We start from the raw sequence: 24,653 nt of genomic DNA, 5'->3' as shown, positions 1-24,653 counted from the left end.
TGATTGGATATATAAATATTTAGATAGCTCAATATTTATTCTGAATTGATATATATGAGGAATTATTTTAAGAGCTAGGACAAAGCATTGAGTAAAGCAAAGCATAGAACTCACTGAGGCATGGCACATAGTAATCAGTCAGAAAACAAGGAGACAGCAGACTAACACTAATGTTGGTAAATATATCAGAGGAAAAGCTTAGTAGATGTACAAAACATAGGGAGAATTTCTTCAATATCAAGGGAAAGCAATTCTGAAAAGATAATATAAGGCTAAGCCTCCTGGAACTAGGATTTGTTCTTCGTATTTTGGGCTGCAATACTATTCCTTGGAAAATTTTTTAGAAGTAGATGAAAAGTGACATCTTTATAATGCTGGGCAATGGTATACAATGAATACAAATTTGTAAAAAAAAAAAAAAAGAAAGAGACATGAATGAAGTTAAAAAAAAGTAAAATGTGAATATCTGAATCCAGAACATTTATGATAGAGATCATAGACTAGAGACAAGAATGCTTAGTGTGTTAGAACAGACAAAGGTCTGATGAGGCCAGCATATAGAGGGTGGGCCGGCAGCAAAGACTGGCAAAAGTTATAACTTGTCCTCAGCTCAGGATGCATCATTTGACTCCTAACCAGGCCGCAGTAGGAAAGAGGAAGTGCAATATCTCAAGGATTCACGCTAGTGCAGGCGGACACTACTGCTTCTGTCTGCCTTCCTCCTTCACTGATACATGCCTGAAGTGCCAAGTGTTCAGGGGCCTATACAAGTGGGGGATTCTACCAAGGAAGAAGAGCCCTTAACCTTGGCTTCACTGCTTTTTATATAAGCTTAGAATAAGTAGGTTAAAGGGAGAATGGTGGGGTGAGAGGGCATACAGATCAGCTTGAATCCAGCTTGAAAATTTGCATTGTAGAATCCCAACGTGTGATATATTTATTATTTAAATGTGGTATATTTATTTAATACCATTTTCTATTATATTTTATTTTGCACCTTTGGGTGTAGTCACAAGTTCAGTGTGGCAGATGTAGCTATTGAAACATGTCTCAAAAAGAGTTTAGAAGGAAAGACTAGCTTAAAACTTGTGGAACATAGTAAGAGTTTTATGGTGAATTTTAGGAGACACAATTGGAATATTGAAAACAGGGGACTAAGAGTGAAGTTTGTGACATAAATAGGTGGGGTGGGAAAGGGGAAGCAGGATGTAGAGAAACTGAATAGGAGAGTAATACAAAATTCCCTGTAAGAAACTATGCTGACCTGGGTAGCTGTGGTAGAGTAAGTGAGATAGGATAAGATTTTTTGGTAGAGTTTTTAAAATTGTTTTTAATAATAGAACAGAAAAATATGCTAATGAATCGGATGTAGAGTGTGTAAAATAGGAAGCAAAGGAACCTCAAGGATTTCTTGTGTTGTGCTAGTGTTTGTTAAATCAATGAACATTGGAGACAAATAGATGTTTTTGATGATGGTGGAGAGTATAAGGGTTTGTTTTGGTCATGTTAAATCTGAGATATTTATTAGACTCTAAAGTGAAGATATCAAGATATAGGCATCTTAGATTCAGAGGAAATGTCATAACTCAAGATGTAGACGCACTAGCTATTGTCATATAGATGAGGTTGGTTGCACACACACAAGGGGAGTAAATGTAGGAAGAGAAAAGATCCACAGACTGAACAGAGGCACTTGTGAATAAAAAAAAAGACCAAGAGATTGGAGACCACCACAGATCCAAACAAATGGAGTAGAAATGCTAAAGAGTGTGCTGGAGAGCAAGAAGATTGTGGCACAGGTAAAATCTTTAAGATAGCTATGCTGGAAAAAATACCATTGCTGTTAGTGCAGGCTCTAAGCTCTACGTGTGACATAAAATGGTTTAAATGTAGAGGAAAGCAGCCCTGTTGAAAGTAAGAAAAATACAAAACTAAGAGATCGTGCTGTTGGATGGATCATCTATATGAATATTGAGAGAAATATAAGTGCATAGCAAGAGTAGTAGCAAAAAGATACAAAGGGAAAGAAAATTAAAAAGCCAGATACTAAAGACAGTGAGCGAAGTGACTGGAAATATGGTTTATTGCTACAGTATGAAAGTTAGTAACTTATAGGATATTAAAATTTCAGATAAGTGGAGCTATTTTCTATTATTTTTGTCTTAATCTTTTGATTAGGAGTGGAGACACAATAGCAAGGAAATAGTATTATGCTCAGGGAGAAATTCATCTCACTCTTATGTCTTTGCGCCACCAGGCAGGAGAGAGAGGGGGGAAATGTCAACTGATAGGGCTACTTGGGAATCACACTCTCCATAACACTGACAAAGTAGGTCAGAATGTAGAGTGATGGCAAAGAGGAAATTCTAGAGATTTCAGACTAAACCATATGGGGATTGTAATCTGCATGGCAAGGGATAACATGGGAGCTTTGGATAAATCATATTGATTTATATGCCAAACACTGTAGCCTGATAGAATGAGTTTTACTGTTCTGTCAGGGGATGAAGATAATTCCAATTATATGAGGCAGGTATTCTGTATATATGTGCCAGGTGGGTGTTCCACTCAATAGTACGAACTTATTTAAGCTTCCTCTTTTCCAAATCCAGTGTTAGGTGACTATCATGTTGGCGGATAATTAGTTTGTGTTGAAAACGCAAAGCTCTTGCATCCCTCATATCATTTGCTGTGGACACTTTTGTGGCCAGGGGAAGACTCTACATAAAGATGCAGAACTCCTTACATTGATGCAGAAGGTGTCCTTCCATTTTACTGTGGGTAGTTCTGAGCTAGGCATGCATGAAGCTTTAGGGACCTTCCTTTAATGCTACCATGGGTTGTGGTGAGGAGAAAGGAAGAATGGCTTTAACAGGGGATGGGAAGATGATCACAAGGGGTAAGGCAGAGATAACTATAATTAAATTTATAAAAAAATTAGTGATGGGGAATAAGTAACAATAAAAAATGACAGTAGGACAATAGTAATATTATTAGGTGTAATTAACCTCAAAAGGACAAAATTTCTTTTTTGCATGAGGCTAAAAAATGTATTTTTTAAGAGATAGTGGAGAGAGAAGTGAAACCACATTATGTTTCAAGGGGAGCAGAAGCTAAGCAGTCTCCATGTAAGGGAATCTCAAAAGAGCCAGCATTACTTAATGTAAAAAGATACAGAGAGCCATCTCTGAAGAAGTTAATGTGAAAAAATTAATTAAAGTAGAAATCTCAGAGATTTGGGTCAACAGAGTTGGGAGGAAGGTCAATAATACAGAACTGATGTGTTTGGATTTAGAAAATGTAGAAGTAAGGTACAGATTAAAATAATACATCATAAAATAAAATCATGCACTTAAACTTACTTGACTATCCACTCCAAGTTTAATATTATTGTTACTAAAAATGCTTTCCTAATTAGGTCATTAAATATCCTTATAATTAGTACCTTTTTTTCAGAAATAAATGTCTTTAAAACATTTTTAACTGAAATAGCTAATGCAAAAATACTCATTATTTGGGAAACTTTATTTCAGCAATATCTGGAAATGGATTCACATATGGGTGTGTGTATGTGTACGTGTGTTTATGTGTATATATGTATACACATTTATTTAGATATATATTTATTTAAAAATATATGTAAATATCAACATTATTTACATGTAATTTATCTAGTATTTATGGGGCATGTATGCTGTAATTAACTAGAAGACTGACTAAAGTGGGTTTCCTCAAGAAGTTTAATGTGGAAATTAGGAATTTATGAACAGATAAATGCACAACTTATATTAAACCACATAAAAGAGGGTTTATATATTTATTGTTTGGATACACGGTTCTATATATCTGCATATGGAAAAATGTGTGTGTTATAAGTGTATGATTATATGCAAAGAATCTCATTTTATTCTCCTTTTGAAAATGAGTGGTATTACTTTTTATGTAATATATATGTTTACAATCACATTTAACACCATTCTTCTCTTAATAAATATTTACTATATTTGCTGCATCTCCATTTGTTCTCATTTTCAATTAAAAAAAAAAAATCTCGTTTATCATTTGTGTGAATTGAGTGGGGATTGGTCCCCGTCTCTGTATTACAGATATATACTTTTGTCCCAGGCTAAACAATAATCACTAATCCCAGTAGTTAATTCACAGATATTCACATAAACAAAACAAAAGCAAATATAATCTTCAGACTAAGCTGCCTGATCTATGAGCCTTCCCAGGTGGAGCTTAGTGATAAAGACCCTGCTTGCCAATGCAGGAGAACTAAGAGACTCGGTCTTGATCCCTGGGTCAGGAAGATCCCTGGAGGAGGGCATGGCAACCCACTCAGGTGTTCTTACCTGGAGAATCCCATGGACAGAGGAGCCTGGCGGGCTATGGGTTCATAGAGTCGCAAAGAGTCAGACAGGACTGAAGCGACTTAGCATGAGCACCATGGCTGTAGGTAGTCTCTCACATCTCTGCTCTTCTGTACATACCTTTTATTTTTCCTTGATTCCACTGTTGTTAACTATTCATCTGGCACATTGCCACTAATACTTCATGCCAAACACTCTTTCTATTTTTAAGACAGAAACATAATTAAAGACTATTATAAATAGATGTAAGTATTTTATTGTCTGTAGTTCCACCTGACTTGAGATTTGCCTGCAATATAATACAAACAATGAATAACTGTCTTATTGACTTACTTTTATTATAATGCTGACTTGTATAAATGTAACACTAAAATGAATTAAAAGATGAATTATGATCAAGATGGTGCTCTGTTTAAATTGCTTACGGACCATACTCTTTTACCTTTGTTCAGATGCATATCACTATTACTACAAAGAGAGAATATTCAAATATAATCATGCTTAACATAGTAAATATTTCTAATGACCAGATACAAAACAGAAACAAAGTAGTGATCACAGTTGTCAGGAACAGTTCACTCATTTCCAAGTTGAAAAAGACAAAGGGAGTTTACAAAGTTTACTCTATGCTTTCTACATGAGATGATGAACTAGAGCTCAGCTTACTGCTGAGATGGGGCTTACCATTTATGAAAAAAAAGTTTGAAATAAAATGGTGCACACTTTTTCTTTGAATTATATAGTTTATCTGCAGCTGTGTGCTTAATGGGAAGAAAACACAAGATGCCTTCTGTTGAAGCCCCGAGGCAAGGTTCCACCAGGCATGAGTGTGATGGCCATATCTGGAATGTCTCCCTTCCAGATGTCTGAGGGTTAGGAGACACTGGAAACCAGTGCATAACAACAGAATCGGGGTCTCTGAGAAACCGTCATAAAACCAGCAAACAAGAAAGGCAGAGCACAGAGGGAAACAAAAAGCTAACGGTCACAACCTCATGCTTAAAATGATTCTACAAAGCGAAATTCCAGACATTTGAAAAAGGATAACATAAAATATTGTAACTGATTGTAGATAACAAAAATATAATATGAGAATTTCTTTAAATGAAATGAAAACAATGGTGGCAACTGCAGTACTTAATTAGTATGTATAAGGTATCACAGATATAAATGAAGTGCTGGTATTCAAAAGTATGACAATAGTACACACAATCTGAAGACATTAAGCAATAAAGACAAATATGAAAAAAAAATAGAAATCTTGGAAATGAAAAATATAGCTATTGAAATTTAAACTCCAGCCTGGACATAATCAAGGAATCACTAATACTAGTGATTAATACTAGTGACAATTAATGACAACATGTTTCTTATTAGAAAAACAGATAACACATGAGATGTGACAATGGAGAATTAGGATCAAAGTAGTGAGCAAAATACAAATCACTAGTATTAGTGATTCCTTGATTATGTCCAGGCTTTATATATACATATATATGTACACATATTTATATTCACTTGAATGTATATACCTGTTTTTATAGGTTATATATTTAAGTGAATATAAAGAAAAGACTATAAATCTTGGAGATGAAAAACACAGTCATGAGATTTTCCCCGGTGGCCCAGTGGTTAAGATCCACCTGCCGATGCAGAGGACACAGGTTCAATCCCTGGTCCAGAAAGATTCCACATGCTGAGGGGCAACGATTGAGTGTGAGCTCTAGAGCCCACGTTCCCCAACTACTGAGGCACAGCCTGCAACTACTGAAGCCTCACACACCCTAGAGCTTGTGCTATCACAAGAGAAGCCGCCACAGAGAGAAGCCTGCAAAGAGAGGAGTCCCACTTGCCACAACTAGAAAAAGCCTGCATGCAGCAAGGAAGACCCAACACAGCCAAAAATAAGTAAACAAATACATTTAAGATATATATAGTCAGTGAAATTTAGACTAGGTATGTTCAAACAATCAATATTCTTTTAAGATTATGCTGAGAAATTCATCTAGATTATGGCATAAATAGAAAAAAATGAACAAAATTATGAAAAGAGGCTTGTAAAATAGTTTGAGAAGGTAACATAGATCAAGTAGATTTTTAGGAGGGAAAACTTGATAAGTTATCAGGGGAAAATATTAATAGAAGCAGTAGCTGATGCTTTTTCCAAATTAAAGTTAGACACAAATTATATTAAAAGCTAGTGCCAAAATGAAAGTAGGAAAATTAAGAGTTTATTCTAGAAAACAAATATAAAATAAGACATATCAAGAACAATACTATAAAGCCACCATAAGGAAAAGATAACTAATTTACGAAAGAGCTGACAGCCAATTTCTTATGAACATTAATATTAAGAGATGGTCAGAAAAAACAGACAAATGCTTTCAAAGCACGAGGGGAAATAACTGAACTAGACTTTCATGGACAGGTAAGATATAGTCACATTGATAAATGACTTAAAGAAAGAGTGAAGTGGAGAAGTGTTATCGAGCAAAAGTTTGTAGCACTCACCACAGAACACACCAATAAGTTGAGAGACAAGTTGTTGGGGTTAGAAACAGTGGAAAATCAGCAAACTGAGAAGATGGTGGACTAGTGTCCCAAGGACGTTACCATCAATAAGGAGTCGGGTTTGTTCTCTGTTACAGAAGGGCAGTATGGAATGCCAGGATGTGACAAGGAGGAGAACTTAAATATTAATATTAAATGTTTATATTAATAGAGAGTCAGAGAAGATCTATCACTTAAGCCAACATGGCTTAATGACAATTAATGACAATATGTTTCTTATTAGAAAAACAGATAACACATGAGATGTGACAATGGAGAATTAGGATCAAAGTAGTGAGCAAAATACAAATTAGTGCTAAGACTGAGTATATTTGTTTTTATATTAATTATTTCATCTAAAATTTATTCTTATTGTTTATGGTGATGAATTTGAAAAGAGGGGAGAATCTTGTGAGAATAATGTTTGTTAGAGTGCAAATTTCTATGACAGGACCCTGTTAAGATCTTTTAATAAGGTAAATATATTAAATATAGTTTTGCTTAGATTACAGTAAATGCTACAGAATAATAATGAAACATGAAAAGGGAATAGAAACTTTTAGGACAGGAAAACAAAATCTAACTGATTTGGTTAGAAAAGCCTTCATGGAAAAGGTTGCAATAAATTATGACCTAAAGAATGAAAGTATGTTATGAAGCTGTCCTCATTTATTTTATCTTTCCTGAGTTATGTTCCACAAAATTTCACAGTACATTTCACCTTGTTTCACAATCACATTTCAAAACATAATTTCTCTTTCACATTAGTACTTCTCCTACCTAGACTGTTCTTCAGAATTTATTGAAATTATACTATCAGCTATATCTGATTTTATATTTTACCATGTAATATTCTTATAAAAATTCAGGAAATTACAGAAAACTATTTTAAGTACATTAGAAAATCTTACCTATCCTTTAAGACCCAATTGAAAACAATTTCTACCCAAACTGCTGTGTGTGTCCTTAGAAGGAATTTCTTAGGCTTCTTTCATTGCTAATTATTTGCCTGCTTGTTTTCCACATTATATTGGAAAGTGTATCCCTTAGTTATCCTCATAAACAACAGTTTTGGAAAGTCCTCTATTGATATTAAGAACCAAAACCATTGATAGGCTAGAAGAAAACAGAGGAAGGAGAAATTACCAAAATTCCAAGAACGTAGTATACAGAGAGGGCCCTTGAAAGATGGTGAGAGGTGTTGCTAAATGTATAGTCAACTTAGGGAGACCTGGAAGGGAGGCTTCAGAGAAAACAAATACATGACTTCACTCTCTGTGCTTCTATCTCACTGTGCCTTTGACATGTTTTAGTAGAATCAGGAGAAGGAAGACAAGAGTCCTGTTGATGCAGTTCTTTTGAATTAGCTTCCCTGGGTAGTCAAAGTCATGTTTTCTCCCAGTAGTCATATATGGATGTGAGAGTTAGACCATAAAGAAGGCTAAGTGCCAAAGACTTGATGCTTTCAAACTGTAATGCTGGAGAAGACTCTTGAGAGTCCCTTGGACAGCAAGGAGATAAAACCCAGTCAGTCCTAAAGGAAATCAAACCTGAATATTCATTTGAAGGACTGATGCTGAAGCTGAACCTCCAACACTTTGGCCACCTGAATCAAAGAGCCGACTCACTGGAAAAGACCCTGATGCTGGGAAAGATTGAAGGCAGGAGGAGAGAGGGGATGACAGAGGATGAGATGGTTGGATGGCATCACCGACTCATTGGACATACATTTGAGCAAACTCTGGGAGATGGTGAAGGACAGGGAAGCCTGGTGTGCTGCAGTTCATGGGGCCACTAAGAGTTGGACATGATTTAGAGACAGAACAACAACCCTGGGCACAAAACAGGGTTGATGAATACAGCGGGCGAATGCAGGTGGGTAACAGAAGCTGTACAGAACACATGTCTATATGAAACCACAAGAATGCTTAATACTCATGAGCCTAACACTTATTCTTGAAGTGCCATTTGGAAACATAGAGCAAAATATATAAAGTCACAAATTAATTTTTAAACATTTTTCCCCATTTTTGAGTATCGATTCCCTGTCAACAGCAAGAATCATACTGAGAGGAATACTTCATCATTATCATATAGTTCATAAGTGTAACTGAAAACTATTTTTTCCTCAACAGTTTTATTCTTAAATCTGATGGCATTACATAGCCTAGAGTTTATTTTTAAAGGTTTACAACTGAAAATAAAATCTGACTGGGCATATCCAGATTCATCCATAAAATTGTCATTAGAGGGTCTTTAACAATCCTTTTAGACAAGAGATTTATGGAGTGAATTGTGTCTATTAGCATGAACTCTAATACAATTCCCAGGAAAGTCACAAGATTCTAAGATAATGTTATTGGTAGAAATACCGCCAAACTGGGTTGAAAGGGATAGAGTTTGTGCCAGATGCCATAAAATGATGAGGATTTGGGCAAGTAGGAAATTTCACTTTTAAATTTATAGTAATGGTATATAGGATTGTGGCAGACTGTATTTTTCAAAAGAAGACCCTAAACTTTTCTGTTCCACTGTTCTTCTAGTACCTTCCACTCTTTAACCAACATGGGAATTCTATTCCCTTTCACTTGAAATTGAGTAGCCTTTGTAGGTGCACTGGCCAATAGACTTTATTGAAGTAATGTTGTCTGTCTTTTGATTCCAGTCATAAAATTCTGATAAGTTTTCTGCCTGAATCCTTCACTCAGAATGTGTGCAACCCAACCTCTATGTCAGAAGAAAGCCCATATTATCTGAAATTATTCTTTCCAATATCCCACACTGCAAACCCAGATGACAAGCGGCATCAACCTTCAGGAAGTGAACATATGTTCAGACGATTCTAGACCCCAGATTTTGGATACCCTAGATGATACCGAAGGAAAAGGGAACAAGCTGGCTTATTGAGCACTGCCCAAATTACAGATTGGTGAATAAAATAAAGTGAATGCTGTTGCTTCAAGACATTAAGTTTCTTTTTAAGGAATATTTATTTATTTGGACTGCACTGAGAGGCATGCAAGATCTTAGTTTCCTGACCAGGCATGGAACCTGTGCGCCCTGCATTGGAAGCACAGAGTCTTAACCACTGGGCTGCCAGGAAGTCCCCCATTAAGTCTCAAGACTGTTTATTAGGTTTTAATAGATAATCAAAATAATGTGCTTATTTGAAGCACTCAATAAATGTTAGCAATTATTGTTAAGAGGTAGAAGCAATGTTCTCTTTAATATTCTGTGAACCCAAAGCATGTATTTTTCATACCTATGCTGTAACCAGGCTTCCCTGGTGGCTCAGATGGTAAAGCATCTGCTTGCAATGCGGGAGACCCGGGTTCGATCCCTGGGTCAGGAAGATCCTCTGGAGAATGAAATGGAAACTGCTCCAGTACTCTTGGCTGGAAAATTCCATGGATGGAGGAGACTGGTAGGCTACAGTCGGTGGGGTTGCAAAGAGTCGGACACGACTGAGCTACTTCACTTTCACTTTCCCTTTATGCTGTAATATCACTTCTGATACTCAGTACTGTTTTTTAAGATTTATTTATTTATTTTTGGCTGTGCTGGGTCTTTGTGGCTACAAGGGCTTTCTCTAGTTGCAGCGAGTGGGAGCTATTCTCTAGCTGTTGTGGGCAGGCTGCTCACTGCCCTTGCTTCTCTTGTAGTAGAGTACCAGCTCTAGAGCGTGCAGGCTTTGGTAGCTGTGTGGCAGGGTCTCAGATGCCCAGTGGCATGTGGGATCCTCCAGGACCAGGGCTCAAACCCGTGTCCAGTGTGTTGGCAGGTGAACTCTCAACCTCTGGACCACCGGGGAAGCCCGGATACTCAGCATTTTCAACATACCTCATTTGTTAAGTTTCAAGTGTGCTCAGGGCTATAAACAGATAACCAACTCCATTTGTCTAGATGTTACTATTAATATTTCCTGGGGCAGGAGAAATAAGTCCATCTATAAATAATAGCAGAGTAAACACAACACAACAGTATACAAGTTACCACAGTTTGGGGGGATCAATTTCACTAACAAGTGAAAATGGAAAGAGAGCAAATATCCAACTGTCAGTGTGGCGATAACAAACAGAATATAAGCTTCGTGAGACACTGAAAGTGGAAAGTGAAAGTGAAGTCGCTCAGTCCTGTGTGACTCTTTGTGACCCCATGGACTGTAGCCTACCAGTCCATGGGATCCGCAGTCCATGGGATTCTCCAGGCAAGAATACTGGAGTGGGTTGTCATTTCCTTCTCCAGCGGATCTTCCCCACCCAGGGATCGAACCCGGGTCTCCCGCGTTGTAGGCAGACGCTTTACTGTCTGAGCTACCAGGGAAGTTATAGATTCTTCATTGTCCCCCAGATCAAGCACAATGCCTCACTCTTAAAAGGTATTCAATCAACAAGTAAGGAATCCTCGGGTTTCTGGCTAAAATAAGTGGGCAACAGGTTTAAACCTTGAATGCAGGACGTTTTTGCAGAAGAGAATTTTGCGATTTGTCTAATTTGAATGTGTCTTTCTAAAAAGATTCCCTGGAGAAGAAAGTGGCAACCCACTCCAGTATTCTTGCCTGGAGAATCCCATGGATGGAGGAGCCTGGTGGGCTACAGTCCACGGGGTCGCAAAGAGTCGGACATGACTGAGCGACTTCACTTTCACTTTCTAAAAAGACTAGGGATAGCTTTCCTGGTGGCTCAGTGGTAAAGAATCCACCTGCCAATGCAGGAGACATGAGTCTGATCCCTGGAAGATCACACGTGCTGTGGGGCACTTAGGCCTGTGTGCCAAAACTACTGAGCCTGTGCTCTGGAGCCCGGCGGCCACAATGACTGAAACCTAGATGCTCTAGGATACCTGAAACAAGAGAAGCCACTGCAATAAGAAGCCAATGCACCATAGCTAGACAGTACCTTCCGCCCACCACAACCAGAGCAAAGCCTGCTCAGCAAAGAAGACCCAGCGTGGTCAAAAATAAATAAACAAAATTATTTAAAAAAAAAAAAAAAAAAGACTAGAGAAATGGCAACCCACTCCAGGATTTTCACCTGGAAAATTCTATGGACAGAGCAGCCTGGTGGGCTACTGTCCATGGGGTCGAAAAGAACTGGACACAACTGAGCGCGCATACACACACACGGAAGTGCATGGGAAAAAATGAATCACTGACATTTGAGCCCGTGTTAAGTTACTTAATTCAGGCTTATGATTAGAGAGGTCTCAACTTTCAAGCCACTTGTGAGTATTTGTCTTTAAGATTCCTTCTAATTCCAACAGCCTACAAGTAGTCTTGTTACTTCTACTCCATTGTTTTCCTGACTTCTTCCAATTAATTTCAGAGAAAATAGTTGCTATTTGCTTTCACAACAAAACCATTTGATAAGTTTTGAAGTTTCAAATGTGTTGCACTGGCACTGCAATTACTTGGGGTAAATCTTAGCAATCAGCATAAGACCCCTTCTGTGATATGCCTTTTACTATTTTCCCTGCTTTTATAATTCTCTCAGTTCCCATCTCCTTCCACATTTTACAATTGTTTGCACATTCTATAGTCCTGCGATGCCTAAATGCTCCTGGGAACCCACATTTCTGATTACTTTGCTACTGCATGAAAAAAGCTCCTGTGCTTTCTGGTGAAATGTTGAATTGATTTTTCATCCTGCTTGGTATGAATAAAGCACAGTCAATCCCTTCTGGTCATTAGTGATATTTGTCCACTCTCTGCTACACTCTCTCTGTCCTTGTATACAAATTTCTTTCAACTGAATTCAGAAAATTGTTGGGGATTAGTTGAGGATTACACTATTTAAAATGTTTTCCTTTTACAGCTGTAGTTGATTTACATTTAAATCATTTGCAAAATTTAAATAGCTTTTTAAAAACAGGACATTGTTTTAAATTTTTAAAGTTTTTCACCAATTAATGCTTCATATAAATATTGTATTCCTTTAGAGCCTCTGATAATAACATGAAAGATAGTTCCCAAGAATTTGCTCAGGAAACAAAACACCTGTTTTGCTTTTGCCCTTGACTTTACTTTCCCATCTCCCAGATCAATACCTCTTTTTTCCTGCTCACTCAGTGATAATAGACCAGCACAAGTTTTAGAGTGAAGGTTGGATGAATGGATGGATTCACTCTCCCACTTTCAAGAAATTGTCATATCAGTGCCTGATTACTCTTTCCATTTCCTTGTATTTCAAGCTTTTAGCCTTCCTTTGTTTGTTTGTTTTTAACTTCCTTCTTTTCCTTCCTTCTTTCCGTTTCTTGTCTCTCCCTTTTTTTTTTCCCATTCTTTTATTCTTTCCACCTTTTCTTCTCCCAATCAGGATGCAACTTGAAACAATGACAGAACCAGAGGTTGGGAAGTTGAAATGACTTAGGTAAAATATCATCTACTTTTTAAAAAGTAGTGGAAGACTCTTTAGGTTGTGTAATCTTCTCAGGAAGAGTTGGAGGTGATTCGTTTACTTTGTTTTCTACAGGTGAGTGGATATATGTTTGGTTTATTTTTAATTGTGGATGTTTTTTCTATGTAAATATGGTGACTGAAAGCTGCTTTAGATTCATAAGCATTAGATCAAAGTACCTGGATTTAATTTACTAGTGTATCATTAATCATGTTGAGAGGACCAGTTGTTAAGTGGAATATTAACAAATGTTAGCTATTTTTAAAAGAAATTTATGGTTTGCATATGTTTAGGAAGTATTGGACTAAAATAAAGAGGCTTTTCTTTTATTGTAAATTTCTGAGCATCCTTAAGTTGATTTTGTTTACAGTGGTTTTCTAAAATATTTTTGAAGTTAATATTCACAACGTTGTCTGACCTCATAAACCATATCATCAGATTAGTGTTTCATAGAATTCATATCAGTAGAGGAACATACCCCAATTACATGTCAAATAAAATTTACATTAATGATTCTAAAAAGTATTTGTTTTTTATATTTTCAGAGTAAAAAGAAGTATAAACTAAATCCCCAAAGTGATATCTGAGATAACATAATGTTTTTCTCTCATTTTGATCATGAAGGTAACAATATAAACACTCCCTGCTTGAAGGAAAAACTTATTTCAAGTTAGGTTCTTGGTATTTTTAGTTACATTTAACAAGTATTTTCCATCGCTCAGGGACTAAATCATTTTAATTTTTTTTCTATTGTCTCTGACAGAGTAAATGCTGGCTACCTACAATGTGTTTAGACTTGTAGCAGCTGCCTTTTAGACCACTCTGGCCTTCTGGCTGGTGGAAATTTCTCCCAGCACAATCGGTCTCTCTGTAACTGTTGCTGTTCACTCACTAAGTCAGGTCCAACTTTTTGTGACTCCATGGACAACAGCACACCAGGCTCCTCTGTCCTGCAGCTATATTCCAGATTTTGCTCAAATTAATGTCCATTGAATCACTGATGCTATTGAACCATTTCATCCTCTGTCACCCTCTTCTCCTCCTGCTCTCAATTGTCCCAGCATCATCTTTTCCAGTGAATCAGCTCTTCGCATCAGTGTAGCTAAAGTGTTGGAGCTTCAGCTTTAGTATCAGTCCTTCCAATGAATATTCAGGGTTGATTCCCTTTAGGATTGACTGGTTTGATCTCCTTACAGTCCAAGGGACTCTCAAGAGTCTTCTTCAGCACTACAACTCAACAGCATTGATTCTTCGACAATCAGCCTTCTTTATTGTTCAACTCTCATAATTCTGGCATAGCATAGCAGAAAACTCTTAGAGAAGGGCGTAATTCCAAGTAGCAGTAGTTATGTAGACACCAGTGCTTCTCCTTCTTTCTCTGTAAATGATTTCTTTACTCACTGAAAATGTATAAGACACTCACTTTCTCTCCTTGTACAAAAGTGTTTCTGTGTTTCAGCCACATTCCTATATTTTTACCTTTTATTTAAACACTTCTTTTTATGTCTATTTGTTGAAAATATCTCTTCATCCAAGTTACCCATCAAATGAGACTTCATCTAGGAATATTTCCTAGTGCTCTGAACTCAACTTGATCAAACCCATCTCTTTTTTTTTTCCCTAGAGTACTTTGGATTACTGTTTTCTCCTTATCTATATCATCTATTGCTAGACATCAAGAAACATGTCTTTTTGTATCCATGCCTTCATCACCATTCTTCCACTTGAACATGTACAAAGATTCAGTAAATGTTTTTTGCTCTGAACTAATTGTATTCAGTGAAATTTTCACTCCTTATTTTTCATTAGATGGTACAGCTTTCTTCTTAAGTATTGGCATCTCTGCTTTTAAGATCCTATTTTGGTTTGTCTCTTTCTGTCATTAAAAAAAAAAAAAAAAAAACTCATTTTTTTTCACTTAATATGACAACTGAAGAAAAAACAATACTTGTTACAAATAATTTTCATTAGCAATGATTGCAAACTGCTTTTCAATTTAAGGTGCTATCATGCATGTTGGGAAATAACACTCAATATAATTGAAGTGGGGCACAATTACCTACCTGGTGCAATGAAAAACAAAATATTAGGATTTAAGACACCACCTCCTTCAATCACCACAAACATTTTTCATCTAAATATGATATGCATATTTAATCATTCTTTCTAAGTTCTAAATAACTCATTCCTACAGTTATTCATTTTATGCATATTTGGTTACAAGTTAAGTTAGTTTCTCTTCAATCTAGACTTTCCTTTTGTAAACACACATAGTTTTATACCAAAATTTATTCTTTAATACTTAAAATAACATTTTTATTTACCCCTAGAAAACAAGATGTCACTCAAATCACTTAATTTTATGATTGTGACTGCATTTTTAAAATATATGGTGTTTAGTTTTATGGGAAATATATCATCAGTCTGTTTACCTTAGTATATCTAAGACTATTTAAATAACAATTCTCAAGATGGAATTTATGAATATTCTGAAGAAAACAATTTGAAATAGCAAAGAACAATTTTCAAATGAGATATCAAATGTTTAATTATTGTTTTTAAAATATCAGGGACAGTTTTTAGAAATGAAAGTTTACTATAGCATTTGAATTCCATAGGGGATATTATGTCTGTTTTTATACAGAATTATTTTACTTATATTAATAATGGTTAAAATTATAGGATATCATGTGGAATTTGTTGAAAATACTTTGAATAGGAAGTGTGACTGGCCCCTAAATAATGCTAACAAATAATGTTCATTGTCAAATCTGATACATTCCAAACGTTACTTACAGAATTTTTAATCACAAGAAAGGTTGAGGTCATCATCTGGGTCAAAGAGCATCTTTGCTATGATGTCATTGACAAGCACTACTTGAATATTTCCATAGTTGAAATCTCTGTTTTGTTGTTGTTTGCTTGCTTCTTGTTGTTGTTTTTTGTGAACCTTGTATATTTTATATTTTAGTATAATTACACCTCCCTATTATTCTACTTACTGAAAGTAATATGAAATAAGTGAAATCTGTTTTTTCATATAAATGTCTTTGAAAATATAGACCTGCTAAATTAGCAAATAAAAATAAAAGACACCCAACTAAAAGTGAATTTCAAGTAAACAGCAGTAACTTTTTACCTTAAGTATGCTCCATGCATTTTCCCCATGCAGGGTTGGGCATGCTAATACTTTAAAATCATTTTCTGTTTTTCTAAAATTCAAATTGAACTTGAAATTCTATGTTTCCTCTGGCAGTCCTATTCAAAGACAGTTTTCTATTCTAACCTCTTTCTTGTTTCTTTAGATTTAGACTAAAGATGTTGTTGTTCACTTGACAAATCATGCCTGACTCTGCGACTCATGGACTGAACCACCGCAAGCTTCCTAACCATTTCCCAAAGTTTGACCAAGTTCATGTCCATTGAATCAGTAATGCAATCCAACCATCCCATCCTTTGTTGCCCTCTTCTCCTCCTGCCCTCAGTCTTTCCCAGCATTAGGATCTGTTCCAATGAGTTGGCTCTTTGCATCAGGTGACCAAAGTATTGGGACTTCAGCTTCAGCATCAGTCCTTTCAATGAGTATCCAGGGTTGATTTACTTTAAGATTGATTGGTTTGATCTCCTTGCTGTCCTAGGGGCTTTCAAGAGTCTTCTCCAGCACCAAAATTTGAAAGCATCAATTCTTCGGTGCTCTGCATTTGTTATGGCCCGCTGTCACATCTGTACATGACTACTGGACAGACTACAGCCTTGACTATGCAGACCTTTGTCAGTAAAGCAATATCTTTGTTAGCAATATCTTGCAATATCTTGGCTAGGTTTGTCCTCACTTTCCTGACAAGAAACAATCGTCTAAATATATACATTAAATTATTAGGAAACAGCAGTACTATATGTTTTCAAGGCTCATAATCCCTCTGGAAAGGTTGCATTTATGACCATGTTAAATTTCCCAAAATCACCAAGTATAGTTCCACCAAAAAGAATGTTGGGATTGTAACTGCTAGGCAATTAGAATAGGAAAAAGAAGTCCAGCATGATGATGGCTAAAAGACAAAGGGAAAAGCCCATAAAAATAGAACAAAGGAAGTTCTGAGGACCAGAGTGAGAACCTCAGGTGAAACAAACAGTTCTCCTGGCTAGCTCAATTTACATAGGGCAGGCTCAGGGGGAGGAGAAAAAACATATAAAAAGAGGAGCCAAAATTGGGCCTCTTTTCTCTTTGGTCCTTTGGGTCGGCCTGCGCTCACACCTTGAGGATGTATTTTCCTTTGCTTGCCAAATAAAACTTAGCTGTAACACTGGTCCATCCGATGCTTCAAATTATTGCTGCAGTGAAACAGAACTGAGGAAATTACAAGCAAACTACTCTGACAAATATAGTGCTGTTTCTTGGATTTAACCTGACTGAAACAACATCAGCTCAGCCCCCATGAGGCAGAAGCCAAGCACAGCAGAAACCCAACTCGGTGAAAACTCCTGAGGTGGAAGCCGAATATGAAGAAAACCCAGCACAGTGGAAGTGACAAGAAGCCCAGCATTTTAGAAACCGCGACAGCAAAAATAAACTTGGCAGAAAGCTCTCGCGGCTCAGTCTCAGATTCCAGAAGACCTCTGGTTAGGGTAGGAAGTCCTTGCCACTATGGCTGGAAGGACATACAGCTAACAAAATGATACTTCCTTTGCAATCTCTCATTTCTTGTTTCCTTGAACCCCTGTGAACAGGTGAATGGCAGTGTGTGCCCCAGGGTGTCATCAAGGCTCTACTATCTGCTGTGCCTTAGTAGCTGTTGCTCAAGTGGATGGGGGTTCATCTGTCCTTAATCTTCTTTGTGCCAAGGATCAGACCAATGAAAACTGGGAGCACAGGTCAAGTATTTAGCAGATTTTCTGGCAGGTTATGAAGGGGATTCCTCTGCATGTTTCCCCACTGCTTTTTCCTCCTTTCCTTCAGCTCCTCTCTCCTGGAACTTGAGCCCAGCCAAAACCCATGGTGCCTGGTTTTAGGATCTAATGAAGCTCAGGCTCTTGATGTCTCATTGCAAAAAGATTCAGTGAGAGACACAGTGATAGGTAAGAGGTAGATTTGTTCAGATCCAGAGAGAAGCAAACTTCACAGGGTGTGGGCCATTGCAGAGGGCAAGTGCAGCAGCCATGGAATGTGGTGTGGCTAGTTTCTGCAAGCTGGGTAATTTCATATGCTAATGAGTGGGAGGATCATTCCAACAATTGGGGAACCACCCACTCCTCCCTCTTTTGGCAGTGACTTGAAACTTCCTGGCGCCTCAGGGTGTATCATTTAGCTTACAGATTGAGGATCAAGGTTTAGTTGAATTTGACTTATCTGTCATCTTGCACTCTTGATTTTAACCAGTTTATGTTATGCCCTTGGGCTGTCATCCATTCAAAAGTTGTGCCCTGCCCCCTTCCCTCCTGTTCCATGCTCTTTTCCTGAGCCCCGTCAGGGCCCACAGTGTAGCCTCTATAATCTTCTGGAGGGACAACCAGAAAATAGCTGGCCCTTGGGAGGGAAATAATATCCAATCGCTCTAGATATTCAGGCCTTCATCTTCCATGTTTCCTACAACATGTGCAAGATCAGTATCTCTCAGTAAACCCGCGAGAGCAGGACACAGCTACACAGTGCCTGCTACAAGTCCATCTGTTGGCATCCCTTCAAAGGCAATTAGGCTTCCAGGGATAACGTTTGCCACTTTGGGAGTTCTCCCTGCAGGCCTTTTGGGCCCAAACTCTTACCACCCTTCTCCTAAAGTTACAAACATACCCCCAGATCAAATCTTCACTCCACTCTTATGGATTTGTTATCAATTTGTTCTTAAGCCACTTACTAACTCCTACAAATAGGACCGTCTCCCCTTGTAGATAACATTGCTTGCCTTGCTCCACTCTGCTTATCATTAAAATACTTTAATGCCCCTAACAGGGCCAGATAACTCACTCCTTTGTCATTACTTCTGTTATTACCTAAAGTGGGTATCTGACAATGAAATGTTTACCTTTGGAAACACTCTAAGTTGCTCTTATGGAGGACTAGGGGAGGAAATCAGTGACCTACCTTCCCTTAGAGCAGTAAGAGGGTAAAGCTTATGGCTCTTTCACCAGGTTCCATCTCAGGGCACAGGCTCGGATTGCTTTACATCATGGTATCTATTCCCATCTGTGGTGGGCAAACCAGCAATGAGTTAAGATTACAACCCCTTAATCCTACCCAGCACTAGTCATGCTGGAAAAATTGTGGAAGCCCAACTCCAGTCCAGGGGTCCCAGGAGGTCTACTTTCTTTGGCCTAACTAGGGATCTGGTCCTCGGAAATTTGTCACGCCTCAAACTGCTTGGGGATCCACCAGTCCAGGGGTCCCAGGAGGTCAACACACCTCGACCTGCCCAGGGATTCGATCTCCAGGAGGCTGTCATGCCTCAGCCTGTCTGGGGATCTGCATTCTGACCCAGGGATGCCTAGCTCTCAGGTTGCAACTGTACTGGGGAGGGTAAATGTCAGAAAGGCTAACCCCTAAGGAAGTCCAACCATGGAAATAAAAGGAAGCCAAATAGTTGTGGAACTGTGCCCAGTCTCAGCAATAACGGGAATCCCATTGCCTTTCTGGAAAGGCTATAAGAAGCCCTCTAAAAGTTTACCAATGTGAACTTAGATTCTTACGAGGGACAGGTGGTTTTAAAGGATAAATTCCTTTCCCAGTGTGCATCAGATATCAGGATAAAGTTACAACAGCTACAGAAGCCGGACCCTGCTGCCTCTTTAGTTGAGATGATCCAGACAGCCACCAACACCTTTTATAACAGAGAACAGGAGAGGGAGGTCAAGGCCTAGAAGGAGAGAAGGAAAGAGACAAGGCATGCCCAGATGCTGGCCGCCCTCTAGGGAAATGCTATGGCAAACCCCGACTCCTTAAAGGACAAGGCATGAGGCAAATGCCTAATCTGTAGACAAGAGGGACATTGGGCCAAAAAGTGTCCAAGCCATGACAAGTCTCCTAGAACAGCTTACTACAAATGCCATCAACTGGGACATTGGACTGCACTCTGCCCTTGGGACCCAAGAACCTCAAGGTCAAGCGCCAAGCCTTCTCTCATGATGGTTTAACAGGACTGAAGTGGCCTACTCCAGCCAGCCTGCTTGTCACAGATAACCATCACAGGGCTGGAGCCAACGGTGCAACTACATGTGGCAGGTAGGTCCGAGAATTTCTTGGTTTACACAAGGGCTACCTACTCTATCCTGACCTCCTACTCTAGAGCCTTCTCTGAAACCTGTACCATTTTGGATGATACAGGAAAAAATACTACAAAAGATTCACATGAGCACTTTGTTTCTGGGATGGACAAATATTTTCCCACCAGTTTCTGGTGGTCCCCAAGTGTCCTACTCCCTTATTGGGAAGAGATCTCTCCCTGCCTTTGAAATCATGCAGCTACTGCAGTCCTGACAGAAGATGCTTTAAACTCTATCTTGGGGGCAAACTAACTATCTTTACCAGTCACCAAGTGAAACAACTCCTGAATGGGAGAGGCCATTTATGGATGTCTGGTCAAAGGATCCTCAGACATCAAGTAATGCTGATGGAAAATCCAGGCCTGACTATATACCCTTGGGAGCTTCTCAGCCCAGCCACCCTCCTGCCTACCCCCGAGGGCTCTCTCCCTTTTCACTCTTGCCTGGAAACCTTGGACCGCTGGACAAAACCCTGAGAGGGACTGTCAGAATATCCTCTGAGCAACCCTGAGGAAGTCTGGTACACTGATGGAAGCAGCTTTGTCTTGGATGGAAAAAGAAGAGCCGGGTATGCAGTATTCTCCAATTTTGAGGCCACAGAGGCTAAACCTTTGCCACCAGGTATTTAGGCCAAATTAACAGATCTCATATCTCTGGCTCAAGCTTTACAGCCAGGAAAAGGAAAACGAGTAGCCATTTACACTGACTCCGAGTATGCCTTTCTGGTGCTGCATGCACATGCTGCTATTTGGAAAGAAAGAGCCCACTTGACCACCCGAGGGTCCCCAGTCAAATATGGTGATCAGATTCTTACACTCTTGTAGGCAGTCCATCTGCCCGCTGAGGTTTCACTCTCCCACTGTAAAGGACACCAAAAGGGGAGCACAGAAGCGGCACGAGGGAACCAAGCAGCTGATCAGGCAGCTAAGAGAGCAGCATTACAGAACAATGACCTAATAGGGATTGCCACCTTAGGTCTACAGACTAATTTGCCTCAGGCTAATTTGCCACCTTCATTTGCTGAAGGTGAGACTCTTAAAGGTAAGAGTGAGGGCTTTCATGAAGATCGTATGGGGTGGTTCCAAAAGAAGGGACTCCTTCTTCTGCCTGGGAACCTCCAATGGAAGTTTGTTAACTCCTTACATGCCATCATTCATTTAGGGGAAAAGGTCTTCCAAAGATTACTAGAAAGGTCCTTCAGAGGAGCAGACCTCCAAACGACTATAAGGCAAGAGGTCTCCTCTTAAACCACTTGCCAGTTAAACAACCCCCAAGGAGCTCGAAGACCCCAGCTGGCCCACCCTGTCCAACAACATGGGACCTACCCAGGAGAAGACTGGCAGATGGACCTCACCCAGATGCCAGTTTCTCAAGGGTATAAACACCTATTACTAATGATAGCTACATTCATAGGATGGATTGAAGGCTTTGCCACTTGGACTGAGAAGTCTGAGCAGGTGGTATAAAAACTGCTCCATGAAATCATTCTGGGATTTGGTCTGCTCAAGTCATCACAAAGTGACAATGCAGAATCATTTATTTATAAGGTCACCCAAGGGGTCTCTAAAGCATTGGGTATTACTTATTATCTCCATTGTGCCTGGAGGCCTCAGTCTTCAGGAAAAGTAGAAAGGGCCAACCAATTCTTAAAATCAGTGGTAAAAAGGATAACCCAGGAGACCTCTCTGGGATGGAAGGAGGCTTTACCAATAGCTCTCTTCTGCACCTGTATTGCCCCTAAGGATCAGACTGATCTTAGTCCTTGTGAGATGCTATATGGGTGACTTTTTTTTTTTTTTTTTTAATGTCAATGACCTCTTCTTAGATCCAGAGACTTAGGTGCTCTAGTCTTATACCATGGTTACTGGACAATTTCAACAGGATATATGCTTGTGGGGTGTCAACCAGGACCCAAAAGATTCTAAAGAGCCACGACTATATGCTCCAGGAGATCAAGTCCTAATTAAAGTCTGGAAAGATGGGTCCTCAAAGGCTCAACTCCAGCCCACATGGAAGGGCCCCTACCCTGTAATACTTTCTACCCCCACAGCAGTCAAGATGCCAGGATATGCCTCCTGGATTCACTATTCACGAATCAAGCCATGGAAGAAAACAGAAGAGGACATACAATACTCCTGAGAGCCCCTGGGAGATCTCAGATACCTATTCAGGACTACAAGTGAGTGCCATTCTAGTGAACAACCCCAAAATTAAGTTTCTGGGGATAAAGTTTCTCAGGATAGCTCTAAAGAGCCAACACAGCTTGCGGGGACAAAACAAAATAGACAGGAGATAGATGTCCTGATCCCTGAACAAGGGGGTACTTCAGCCATCTTGATTGAGATTTGTTGTTTCTGGGTAAATACCTCCAGTAAAGTTTAAAAAAAGTCTCACAGTCTTCAAGAAAAACTTTCAGATCTTACTGAGTCTCAAAGAACGAGCTAGAGAGTTCTCAGGGTGGCTACAATTTCCCTCTGGGGGTATCTTTCTTCTGGCAAGAGAAAATTTGGAGTTGGCCAATGCTTGTTTTCACCATATTGATGCTGCTTATGATTGCTCCATGTATTATCCATTGTCTGACACATTTTGTAACCCTTATGGCAGAAAGTGAAGAGGAAATAAAAAGCCTCTTGATGAAAGTGAAAGAGGAGAGTGAAAAAGTTGGCTTAATGCTCAACATTCAGTAAACTAAGATCATGGCATCTGGTCCCATCACTTCATGGGAAACAGATGGGGAGACAGTGGAAACAGTGTCAGACTTTATTTTTGGGGGCTCCAAAATCACTGCAGATGGTGACTGCAGCCATGAAGTTAAAAGATGCTTACTCCTTGGAAGGAATATTATGACCAACCTAGATAGCATATTAAAAAGCAGAGACATTGCTTTGCCAACAAAGGTCCATCTAGTCAAGGCTATGGTTTTTCCAGTAGTCATGTATGGATGTGAGAGTTGGACTGTGAAGAAAGCTGAGCGCTGAAAAATTAATGCTTTTGACCTGTGGTGTTGGAGAAGACTCTTGAGAGTCCCTTGGACTGCAAGGAGATCCAACCAGTCCATCCTAAAGCAGATCAGTCCTGGGTGTTCATTGGAAGGACTGATGCTGAAGCTGAAACTCCAATACTTTGGCCACCTCATGCGAAGAGTTGACTCATTGGAAAAGTCCCTGATGCTGGGAGGGATTGGGGGCAGGAGGAGAAGGGGAAGGCAAAGGATGAGATGGCTGGATGGCATCACCGACTCGATGGGCATGAGTTTGAGTAAACTCTGGGAGTTGGTGATGGACAGGGAGGCCTGGCATGCTGCGATTCATGGGGTCGCAAACAGTCAGACATGACTGAGTGACTGAACTGAACTGACTGAACCCATTTTGTCTCTGCCCAGGTGAACAAGCTACAACATGCAGTGAGAGTTCAACAAGGATAGATAAAACTACAGCTGACCATGAAAAATATCACTCACCCCAGATGGACACCACTGTAAGGACTCTGAGGCTTGAGACTAGCAAGAGGGGAAGGCCCAATGCCCCTCATTGTCCTAGTTCAGCAGGAAGCAGCCAGAGAGACATTGACACTCCTATTCCCAGAGAACTGGGCCTCCCATTTCTTGAGGGGGGAATGTTAGTTAGAAAAGGAAAAAAGAAGTCCGGAATGGCAGTGGCTAAAAGACAAAGAAAGGAAAATCCCACAAAAATAGAACAAAGGAAGGCCCGAGGACCAGAGTGAGAACCTCAGGTGACACAAACAGCACTCTTGGCTAGCCCAATTTACATAGGGCAGGCCCAGGGGGAGGAGGAAAAAAACGTATAAAAAGAGGAGCCAAAATTTGGCTTCTGGCCTCTCTTCTCTTTGTGTCTTTTGGGTTGGCCTGCCCTCACACCTTGAGGATGTATTTTCCTTTGCTTGCCAAATAAAACTGAGCTGTAACAGTGGTCCGCTTGTTACTTCAAATTTTTGCTGCAGTGAGACAGAACCAAGGAAATTACCAACTCCCCTGATGTAACCTTCTTTAATTCTCTATCAGTGAACTTTAAGATTCAGTGTTTCTTTTCATTTGTTCACCTCTTTGAATTTTTCAATGTCA

Source organism: Cervus canadensis, chromosome 9, assembly GCF_019320065.1.
Source record: "Cervus canadensis isolate Bull #8, Minnesota chromosome 9, ASM1932006v1, whole genome shotgun sequence".
NCBI classification, from domain to species: domain Eukaryota; kingdom Metazoa; phylum Chordata; class Mammalia; order Artiodactyla; family Cervidae; genus Cervus; species Cervus canadensis.
This window is presented reverse-complemented; position numbering follows the sequence as displayed.